Source organism: Scyliorhinus torazame, chromosome 23, assembly GCF_047496885.1.
Source record: "Scyliorhinus torazame isolate Kashiwa2021f chromosome 23, sScyTor2.1, whole genome shotgun sequence".
Taxonomy (NCBI): Eukaryota; Metazoa; Chordata; class Chondrichthyes; order Carcharhiniformes; family Scyliorhinidae; genus Scyliorhinus; species Scyliorhinus torazame.
Window position 1 is genome coordinate 48,508,582 of NC_092729.1, and position 12,854 is coordinate 48,521,435.

Consider the following 12,854-nt stretch of genomic DNA (forward strand, 5'->3'; position numbering starts at 1 on the left):
ACAGTGTTTATGTAAATGGTATACTGCTGGAAACAGATTCTATATCAACGGTGCCCTACAGTAAACAGTGTGTATGTAAACAGATTTTATATAAACGGTGCCCTAAGGTAAGCAGAGTTTCTGTAAACAGCATACTGCTGGAAACAGATTCTATGTAAACAGTGCCCTACAGCAAACAGTGTCCATGAAAACGATATACTGCTGGAAACATATTCTATATAAACGGTGACCTACAGTCTACAGTGTTTATGTAAACGCTATACGGCTGGAAACAGATTCTATATAAACGGTGCCCTGCTGCAAAAAGTGTTTATGTAAACAGTATACTGCTGCAAACAGATTGTATATAAACGGTGCTCTACTGTAAACAGTGTTTATGAAAACAGTACACTGCTGGAAACAGATTCTATATAAACGGTAATCTACAGTAAACAGTGTTTATGTAAGCAGCATTCTGCTGGGAACAGATTCTATATAAACGGTGCTCTACAGCAAACAGTGTTTATATAAACAGTATACTGCTGTCAACATATTCTATATAAACGGTTCTCTACAGTAAAGATTGTTTATGTAAACGGTATACTGCTGGAAACAGATTCTAAATAAACAGTGCCCTACAGCAAACAGTGTTTATGTAAACAGTATACTGCTGGAAACAGATTCTATATAAACGGTGCTCTACAGTAAACAGTGTTTATGTAAACGGTGTACTGCTGGAAACAGATTCTGTATAAACGGTGCTCTACAGTAAACAGTGTTTATGTAAACAGTTCAGCTGGAAACAGATTCTATATAAACGGTGCCCTTCAGCAAACAGTGTTCATGAAAACGATATACTGCTATAAACAGAATCTATATAAACGGTGCACTACTGCAAAAAGTGTTTATGTAAACAGTATACTGCTGGAAACAGATTCTATATAAACGGTGCCCTACAGTAAACAGTATTTATGTAAACGGTATACTGCTGGAAACAAATTCTATATAAACGGTGCCCTACAGTAAACAGTGTTTGTCCAAACTGTATACTGCTGGAAACAGATTCTATATAAACGGTGCCCTACAGTAAACAGTGTTTATGTAAATGGTATACTGCTGGAAACAGATTCTATATAAACGGTGCCCTACAGTAAACAGTGTGTATGTAAACAGTATACTGCTGGAAACAGATTCTATATAAACGGTGCCCTACAGCAAACAGTGTTTATGTAAATAGTATACTGCTGGAAACAGATTCTATATAAACGGTGCCCTGCAGTAAACAGTGTTTATGGAAACAGTATACTGCTGGAAACAGATCCTAGATAAACGGTGCCCTACAGTAAACAGTGTTTATGTAAATAGTATACTGCTGTGAACAGATTCTATATAAACGGTGCCCTACAGTAAACAGTCTTTATGTAAGCAGTATACTGCTGGAAACAGATTGTATATAAACGGTGCTCTACAGTAAACAGTGTTTATGTAAACAGTATAAGCTGGTAACGTATTCTATATAATGGGTGCCCTTCAGCAAACAGTGTTCATGAAAACGATATACTGCTATAAACAGAATCTATATAAACGGTGCACTACTGCAAAAAGTGTTTATGTAAACAGTATACTGCTGGAAACAGATTCTATATAATCGGCGCCCTACAGTAAACAGTATTTATGTAAACGGTATACTGCTGGAATCAAATTCTATATAAACGGTGCCCTACTGTAAACAGTGTTTGTCCAAACTGTATACTGCTGGAAACAGATCCTAGATAAACGGTGCCCTACAGTAAACAGTGTTTATGTTAACAGTAAACTGCTGGAAACAGATTCTATATAAACGGTGCTCTACAGTAAACAGTGTTTATGTAAACAGTATAAGCTGGAAACAGATTCTATATAAACGGTGCCCTACAGTAAACAGAGTTTATGTAAACAGTGTACTGCTGGAAACAGATACTATATAAACGGTGCTCTACAGTAAACAGTGTTTATGTAAACGGTATACTGCTGCTAACACATTCTATATAAACGGTGCCGTGCAGTAAACAGTGTTTATGTAAATAGTATACTGCTGGAAACAGTTTCTATATAAAAGGTGCCCTATAGCAAACAGTGTTCATGAAAACGATATACTGCTGGAAACAGATTCTATATAAACGGTGCTCTACAGTAAACAGTGTTTATGTAAACGGTGTACTGCTGGAAACAGATTCTGTATAAACGGTGCTCTACAGTAAACAGTGTTTATGTAAACAGTTCAGCTGGAAACAGATTCTATATAAACGGTGCCCTTCAGCAAACAGTGTTCATGAAAACGATATACTGCTATAAACAGAATCTATATAAACGGTGCACTACTGCAAAAAGTGTTTATGTAAACAGTATACTGCTGGAAACAGATTCTATATAAACGGTGCCCTACAGTAAACAGTATTTATGTAAACGGTATACTGCTGGAAACAAATTCTATATAAACGGTGCCCTACAGTAAACAGTGTTTGTCCAAACTGTATACTGCTGGAAACAGATTCTATATAAACGGTGCCCTACAGTAAACAGTGTTTATGTAAATGGTATACTGCTGGAAACAGATTCTATATAAACGGTGCCCTACAGTAAACAGTGTGTATGTAAACAGTATACTGCTGGAAACAGATTCTATATAAACGGTGCCCTACAGCAAACAGTGTTTATGTAAATAGTATACTGCTGGAAACAGATTCTATATAAACGGTGCCCTGCAGTAAACAGTGTTTATGGAAACAGTATACTGCTGGAAACAGATCCTAGATAAACGGTGCCCTACAGTAAACAGTGTTTATGTAAATAGTATACTGCTGTGAACAGATTCTATATAAACGGTGCCCTACAGTAAACAGTCTTTATGTAAGCAGTATACTGCTGGAAACAGATTGTATATAAACGGTGCTCTACAGTAAACAGTGTTTATGTAAACAGTATAAGCTGGTAACGTATTCTATATAATGGGTGCCCTTCAGCAAACAGTGTTCATGAAAACGATATACTGCTATAAACAGAATCTATATAAACGGTGCACTACTGCAAAAAGTGTTTATGTAAACAGTATACTGCTGGAAACAGATTCTATATAATCGGCGCCCTACAGTAAACAGTATTTATGTAAACGGTATACTGCTGGAAACAAATTCTATATAAACGGTGCCCTACTGTAAACAGTGTTTGTCCAAACTGTATACTGCTGGAAACAGATCCTAGATAAACGGTGCCCTACAGTAAACAGTGTTTATGTTAACAGTAAACTGCTGGAAACAGATTCTATATAAACGGTGCTCTACAGTAAACAGTGTTTATGTAAACAGTATAAGCTGGAAACAGATTCTATATAAACGGTGCCCTACAGTAAACAGAGTTTATGTAAACAGTGTACTGCTGGAAACAGATACTATATAAACGGTGCTCTACAGTAAACAGTGTTTATGTAAACGGTATACTGCTGCTAACAGATTCTATATAAACGGTGCCGTGCAGTAAACAGTGTTTATGTAAATAGTATACTGCTGGAAACAGTTTCTATATAAAAGGTGCCCTATAGCAAACAGTGTTCATGAAAACGATATACTGCTGGAAACAGATTCTATATAAACGGTGCTCTACAGTATACAATGTTTATGTTAACAGTATAATGCTGGACAAAGATTCTATATAAACTGTGCCCTACAGTAAACAGTGTTTATGTAAAGAGTATACTGCTGGAAACAGATTCTATATAAACGGTGCTCTACAATAAACAGTGTTTATGTAAACAGTAAACTGCTGGAAACAGATTCTATATAATCGGTGCTCTACAATAAACAGTGTTTATGTAAACGGTATATTGCTGAAAACTGGTTCTATATAAACGGTGCTCTTATGTAAACAGTATACTGCTGGAAACAGATTCTATATAAACGGTGCTCTACAGTAAACATTGTTTATGTAAACAGTATACTACTGGAAACAGAGTCTTTTTATACGGTGCTCTACAGTAAACAGTGTTTATGTAAACAGTATTCTGCTGGAAACAGATTCTATATAAACGGTGCTCTACAGCAAACAGTGCTTATATAAACGGTATACTGCTGGAAACAGATTCTATATAAACGGTGCTCTACGGTAAACAGTGTTTATGTAAACAGTATAAGCTGGAAACAGATTCTTTATAAACGGTGCCCTACAGTAAACAGTGTTTATGTAAACAGTATACTGCTGGAAACAGATTCTATATAAACGGTGCTCTACAGTAGACAGTGTTTATGTAAACTGTTTATATAGAATCATAAACACTGTTAACTGTCGAGCACCGTTTATACAGGAGACTGCTGGAAACAGATTCTGTATAAACAGTGCTCTACAGTAAACAGTGTTTATGTAAACAGTTTACAGCTGGAAACAGATTGCATATAAAGGGTGCTCTACAGTAAACAGTGTTTATGTAAACAGTATAAGGTGGAATCAGATTCTATATAAACGGTGCCCTACAGTATACAGAGTTTATGTAAACAGTACACTGCTGTAAACAGAGTCTATGTAAATAGTACTCTCCAGTAAACAGTGTTAATCTAAATCATGCACTACTGTAAACAGATGCTATGTTAATATAGCACCACAGTAAACAATATTAATGTAACCAGTATACTGCTGGAATCAGATTCTACATAAAGAGGGACCTACAGTAAACAGTGTTTATGTACACATTATATTGCTGGAAACATATTATATATAAACGGTGCTCTACAGAAAACAGTGTTTATTTAAACAGTATACTGCTGGAAACAGATTCTATATAAACGGTGCCCTACAGAAACAGTGTCTATGCAAACAGTATACTGCTGGAAACAGATTCTATATAAACGGTGCTCTACAGTAAACAGTGTTTATGTAAACGGTGTACTGCTGGAAACAGATTCTGTATAAAAGGTGCTCTACAGTAAACAGTGTTTATGTAAACAGTTCAGCTGGAAACAGATTCTATATAAACGGTGCCCTTCAGCAAACAGTGTTCATGAAAACGATATACTGCTATAAACAGAATCTATATAAACGGTGCACTACTGCAAAAAGTGTTTATGTAAACAGTATACTGCTGGAAACAGATTCTATATAAACGGTGCCCTACAGTAAACAGTATTTATGTAAACGGTATACTGCTGGAAACAAATTCTATATAAACGGTGCCCTACAGTAAACAGTGTTTGTCCAAACTGTATACTGCTGGAAACAGATTCTATATAAACGGTGCCCTACAGTAAACAGTGTTTATGTAAATGGTATACTGCTGGAAACAGATTCTATATAAACGGTGCCCTACAGTAAACAGTGTGTATGTAAACAGTATACTGCTGGAAACAGATTCTATATAAACGGTGCCCTACAGCAAACAGTGTTTATGTAAATGGTATACTGCTGGAAACAGATTCTATATAAACGGTGCCCTGCAGTAAACAGTGTTTATGGAAACAGTATATTGCTGGAAACAGATCCTAGAGAAACGGTGCCCTACAGTAAACAGTGTTTATGTAAATAGTATACTGCTGTAAACAGATTCTGTATAAACGGTGCCCTACAGTAAACAGTCTTTATGTAAGCAGTATACTGCTGGAAACAGATTGTATATAAACGGTGCTCTACAGTAAACAGTGTTTATGTAAACAGTATAAGTTGGTAACGTATTCTATATAAACGGTGCCCGACAGTAAACAGTGTTTATGTTAACAGTATACTGCTGGAAACAGATTCTATATAAACGGTGCTCTACAGTAAACAGTGTTTATGTAAACAGTATAAGCTGGAAACAGATTCTATATAAACGGTGCCCTACAGTAAACAGTGTTTATGTAAACAGTGTACTGCTGGAAACAGATACTATATAAACGGTGCTCTACAGTAAACAGTGTTTATATAAACAGTATACTGCTGTCAACAGATTCTATATAAACTGTTCTCTACAGTAAAGATTGTTTATGTAAACGGTATACTGCTGGAAATAGATTCTATATAAACGGTGCCCTACAGTAAACACTGTGTATGTAAACAGTATACTGCTGGAAACAGATTCTATATAAACGGTGCCCTACAGCAAACAGTGTTTATGTAAATAGTATACTGCTGGAAACAGATTCTATATAAACGGTGCCCTGCAGTAAACAGTGTTTATGGAAACAGTATACTGCTGGAAACAGATCCTAGATAAACGGTGCCCTACAGTAAACAGTGTTTATGTAAATAGTATACTGCTGTGAACAGATTCTATATAAACGGTGCCCTACAGTAAACAGTCTTTATGTAAGCAGTATACTGCTGGAAACAGATTGTATATAAACGGTGCTCTACAGTAAACAGTGTTTATGTAAACAGGATAAGCTGGAAACAGATTCTATATAAACGGTGCCCTACAGTAAACGGTGTTTATGTAAATGGTATACTGCTGGAAACAGATTCTATGTAAACGGTGCCCTACAGTAAACAGTGTGTATGTAAACAGTATACTGCTGGAAACAGATCCTATATAAACGGTGCCCTTCTGCAAACAGTGTTTATGTAAATAGTATACTGCTGGAAACAGATTCTATATAAACGTTGCCCTGAAGTAAACAGTGGTTATGGAAACAGTATACTGCTGGAAACAGATCCTAGAGAAACGGTGCCCTACAGTAAACAGTGTTTATGTAAATAGTATACTGCTGTAAACAGATTCTATATAAACGGTGCCCTACAGTAAACAGTCTTTATGTAAGCAGTATACTGCTGGAAACAGATTGTATATAAACGGTGCTCTACAGTAAATAGTGTTTATGTAAACAGTATAAGCTGGTAACGTATTCTATATAAACGGTGCCCTACAGTAAACAGTGTTTATGTTAACAGTATACTGCTGGAAACAGATTCTGTATAAACGGTGCTCTACAGTAAACAGTGTTTATGTAAACAGTATAAGCTGGAAACAGATTCTATATAAACGGTGCCCTACAGTAAACAGTGTTTATGTAAAGAGTGTACTGCTGGAAACAGATACTATATAAACGGTGCTCTACAGTAAACAGTGTTTATATAAACGGTATACTGCTGGAAACAGATTCTATATAAACGGTTCTCTTCAGTAAAGATTGTTTATGTAAACGGTATACTGCTGGAAACAGATTCTAAATAAACAGTGCCCTACAGCAAACAGTGTTTATGTAAACAGTATACTGTTGGAAACAGATTCAATATAAACGGTGCTCTACAGTAAACAGTGTTTATGTAAACGGTGTACTGCTGGAAACAGATTCTGTATAAACGGTGCTCTACAGTAAACAGTGTTTATGTAAACAGTTCAGCTGGAAACAGATTATATATAAACGGTGCCCTTCAGCAAACAGTGTTCATGAAAACGATATACTGCTATAAACAGAATCTATATAAATGGTGCACTACTGCAAAAAGTGTTTATGTAAACAGTATACTGCTGGAAACAGATTCTATATAAACGGTGCCCTACAGTAAACAGTATTTATGTAAACGGTATACTGCTGGAAACAAATTCTATATAAACGGTGCCCTACAGTAAACAGTGTTTATGTAAATAGTATACTGCTGTAAACAGATTCTATATAAACGGTGCCCTACAGTAAACAGTCTTTATGTAAGCAGTATACTGCTGGAAACAGATTGTATATAAACGGTGCTCTACAGTAAACAGTGTTTATGTAAACAGTATAAGCTGGTAACGTATTCTATATAAACGGTGCCCTACAGTAAACAGTGTTTATGTTAACAGTATACTGCTGGAAACAGATTCTATATAAACGGTGCTCTACAGTAAACAGTGTTTATGTAAACAGTATAAGCTGGAAACAGATTCTATATAAACGGTGCCCTACAGTAAACAGTGTTTATGTAAACAGTGTACTGCTGGAAACAGATACTATATAAACGGTGCTCTACAGTAAACAGTGTTTATGTAAACGGTATACTGCTGCTAACAGATTCTATATAAACGGTGCCGTACAGTAAACAGTGTTTATGTAAATAGTATACTGCTGGAAACAGTTTCTATATAAAAGGTGCCCTATAGCAAACAGTGTTCATGAAAACGATATACTGCTGGAAACAGATTCTATATAAACGGTGCTCTACAGTATACAGGGTTTATGTAAACGCTATACTGCTGGAAACAGATTCTATGTAAACGGTGCCCTACTGCAAAAAGTGTTTATGTAAACAGTATAATGCTGGACAAAGATTCTATATAAACTGTGCCCTACAGTAAACAGTGCTTATGTAAAGAGTATACTGCTGGAAACAGATTCTATATAAACGGTGCTCTACAATAAACAGTGTTTATGTAAACAGTAAACTGCTTGTAACAGATTCTATATAATCGGTGCTCTACAATAAACAGTGTTTATGTAAACGGTATATTGCTGGAAACTGGTTCTATATAAACGGTGCTCTTATGTAAACAGTATACTGCTGGAAACAGATTCTATATAAACGGTGCTCTACAGTAAACATTGTTTATGTAAACAGTATACTACTGGAAACAGAGTCTTTTTATACGGTGCTCTACAGTAAACAGTGTTTATGTAAACAGTATTCTGCTGGAAACAGATTCTATATAAACGGTGCTCTACAGCAAACAGTGTTTATATAAACGGTATACTGCTGGAAACAGATTCTATATAAACGGTTCTCTTCAGTAAAGATTGTTTATGTAAACGGTATACTGCTGGAAACAGATTCTAAATAAACAGTGCCCTACAGCAAACAGTGTTTATGTAAACAGTATACTGTTGGAAACAGATTCAATATAAACGGTGCTCTACAGTAAACAGTGTTTATGTAAACGGTGTACTGCTGGACACAGATTCTGTATAAACGGTGCTCTACAGTAAACAGTGTTTATATAACCAGTTCAGCTGGAAACAGATTATATATAAACGGTGCCCTTCAGCAAACAGTGTTCATGAAAACGATATACTGCTATAAACAGAATCTATATAAATGGTGCACTACTGCAAAAAGTGTTTATGTAAACAGTATACTGCTGGAAACAGATTCTATATAAACGGTGCCCTACAGTAAACAGTATTTATGTAAACGGTATACTGCTGGAAACAAATTCTATATAAACGGTGCCCTACAGTAAACAGTGTTTGTCCAAACAGTATACTGCTGGAAACAGATTCTATATAAACGGTGCCCTACAGTAAACAGTGTTTATGTAAATAGTATACTGCTGTAAACAGATTCTATATAAACGGTGCCCTACAGTAAGCAGTCTTTCTGTAAGCAGAATACTGCTGGAAACAGATTGTATATAAACGGTGCTCTACAGTAAACAGTGTTTATGTAAACAGTATAAGCTGGTAACGTATTCTATATAAACGGTGCCCTACAGTAAACAGTGTTTATGTTAACAGTATACTGCTGGAAACAGATTCTATATAAACGGTGCTCTACAGTAAACAGTGTTTATGTAAACAGTATAAGCTGGAAACAGATTCTATATAAACGGTGCCCTACAGTAAACAGTGTTTATGTAAACAGTGTACTGCTGGAAACAGATACTATATAAACGGTGCTCTACAGTAAACAGTGTTTATGTAAACGGTATACTGCTGCTAACAGATTCTATATAAACGGTGCCGTACAGTAAACAGTGTTTATGTAAATAGTATACTGCTGGAAACAGTTTCTATATAAAAGGTGCCCTATAGCAAACAGTGTTCATGAAAACGATATACTGCTGGAAACAGATTCTATATAAACGGTGCTCTACAGTATACAGGGTTTATGTAAACGCTATACTGCTGGAAACAGATTCTATGTAAACGGTGCCCTACTGCAAAAAGTGTTTATGTAAACTGTATAATGCTGGACAAAGATTCTATATAAACTGTGCCCTACAGTAAACAGAGCTTATGTAAAGAGTATACTGCTGGAAACAGATTCTATATAAACGGTGCTCTACAATAAACAGTGTTTATGTAAACAGTAAACTGCTTGTAACAGATTCTATATAATCGGTGCTCTACAATAAACAGTGTTTATGTAAACGGTATATTGCTGGAAACTGGTTCTATATAAACGGTGCTCTTATGTAAACAGTATACTGCTGGAAACAGATTCTATATAAACGGTGCTCTACAGTAAACATTGTTTATGTAAACAGTATACTACTGGAAACAGAGTCTTTTTATACGGTGCTCTACAGTAAACAGTGTTTATGTAAACAGTATTCTGCTGGAAACAGATTCTATATAAACGGTGCTCTACAGCAAACAGTGTTTATATAAACGGTATACTGCTGGAAACAGATTCTATATAAACGGTTCTCTTCAGTAAAGATTGTTTATGTAAACGGTATACTGCTGGAAACAGATTCTAAATAAACAGTGCCCTACAGCAAACAGTGTTTATGTAAACAGTATACTGTTGGAAACAGATTCAATATAAACGGTGCTCTACAGTAAACAGTGTTTATGTAAACGGTGTACTGCTGGAAACAGATTCTGTATAAACGGTGCTCTACAGTAAACAGTGTTTATGTAAACAGTTCAGCTGGAAACAGATTATATATAAACGGTGCCCTTCAGCAAACAGTGTTCATGAAAACGATATACTGCTATAAACAGAATCTATATAAATGGTGCACTACTGCAAAAAGTGTTTATGTAAACAGTATACTGCTGGAAACAGATTCTATATCAACGGTGCCCTACAGTAAACAGTATTTATGTAAACGGTATACTGCTGGAAACAAATTCTATATAAACGGTGCCCTACAGTAAACAGTGTTTGTCCAAACAGTATACTGCTGGAAACAGATTCTATATAAACGGTGCCCTACAGTAAACAGTGTTTATGTAAATAGTATACTGCTGTAAACAGATTCTATATACACGGTGCCCTACAGTAAACAGTCTTTATGTAAGCAGTATACTGCTGGAAACAGATTGTATATAAACGGTGCTCTACAGTAAACAGTGTTTATGTAAACAGTATAAGCTGGTAACGTATTCTATATAAACGGTGCCCTACAGTAAACAGTGTTTATGTTAACAGTATACTGCTGGAAACAGATTCTATATAAAGGGTGCTCTACAGTAAACAGTGTTTATGTAAACAGTATAAGCTGGAAACAGATTCTATATAAACGGTGCCCTGCAGTAAACAGTGTTTATGTAAACAGTGTACTGCTGGAAACAGATACTATATAAACGGTGCTCTACAGTAAACAGTGTTTATGTAAACGGTATACTGCTGCTAACAGATTCTATATAAACGGTGCCGTACAGTAAACAGTGTTTATGTAAATAGTATACTGCTGGAAACAGTTTCTATATAAAAGGTGCCCTATAGCAAACAGTGTTCATGAAAACGATATACTGCTGGAAACAGATTCTATATAAACGGTGCTCTACAGTATACAGGGTTTATGTAAACGCTATACTGCTGGAAACAGATTCTATGTAAACGGTGCCCTACTGCAAAAAGTGTTTATGTAAACAGTATAATGCTGGTCAAAGATTCTATATAAACTGTGCCCTACAGTAAACAGTGCTTATGTAAAGAGTACACTGCTGGAAACAGATTCTATATAAACGGTGCTCTACAATAAACAGTGTTTATGTAAACAGTAAACTGCTTGTAACAGATTCTATATAATCGGTGCTCTACAATAAACAGTGTTTATGTAAACGGTATATTGCTGGAAACTGGTTCTATATAAACGGTGCTCTTATGTAAACAGTATACTGCTGGAAACAGATTCTATATAAACGGTGCTCTACAGTAAACATTGTTTATGTAAACAGTATACTACTGGAAACAGAGTCTTTTTATACGGTGCTCTACAGTAAACAGTGTTTATGTAAACAGTATTCTGCTGGAAACAGATTCTATATAAACGGTGCTCTACAGCAAACAGTGTTTATATAAACGGTATACTGCTGGAAACAGATTCTATATAAACGGTGCTCTACGGTAAACAGTGTCTATGTAAACAGTATAAGCTGGAAACAGATTCTTTATAAACGGTGCCCTACAGTAAACAGTGTTTATGTAAACAGTATACTGCTGGAAACAGATTCTATATAAACGGTGCTCTACAGTAAACAGTGTTTATGTAAACTGTTTATATAGAATCATAAACACTGTTTACTGTCGAGCACCGTTTATACAGTATACTGCTGGAAACAGATTCTGTATAAACGGTGCTCTACAGTAAACAGTGTTTATGTAAACAGTATACAGCTGGAAACAGATTGCATATAAAGGGTGCTCTACAGTAAACAGTGTTTATGTAAACAGTATAAGGTGGAAACAGATTCTATATAAACGGTGCCCTACAGTATACAGAGTTTATGTAAACAGTACACTGCTGTAAACAGAGTCTATGTAAATAGTACTCTCCAGTAAACAGTGTTAATCTAAATCATGCACTACTGTAAACAGATGCTATGTTAATATAGCACCACAGTAAACAATATTAATGTAACCGGTATACTGCTGGAATCAGATTCTCCATAAAGAGGGACCTACAGTAAACAGTGTTTATGTACACATTATATTGCTGGAAACATATTATATATAAACGGTGCTCTACAGAAAACAGTTTTTATTTAAACAGTATACTGCTGGAAACAGATTCTATATAAACGGTGCCCTATAGTAAACAGTGTCTATGCAAACAGTATACTGCTGGAAACAGATTCTATATAAACGGTGCTCTAGAGTAAACAGTGTTTATGTAAGCAGTATACTGCTGGAAACAGATTGTATATAAACGGTGCTCTACAGTAAACAGTGTTTATGTAAACAGTATAAGCTGGTAACGTATTCTATATAAACGGTGCCCTACAGTAAAC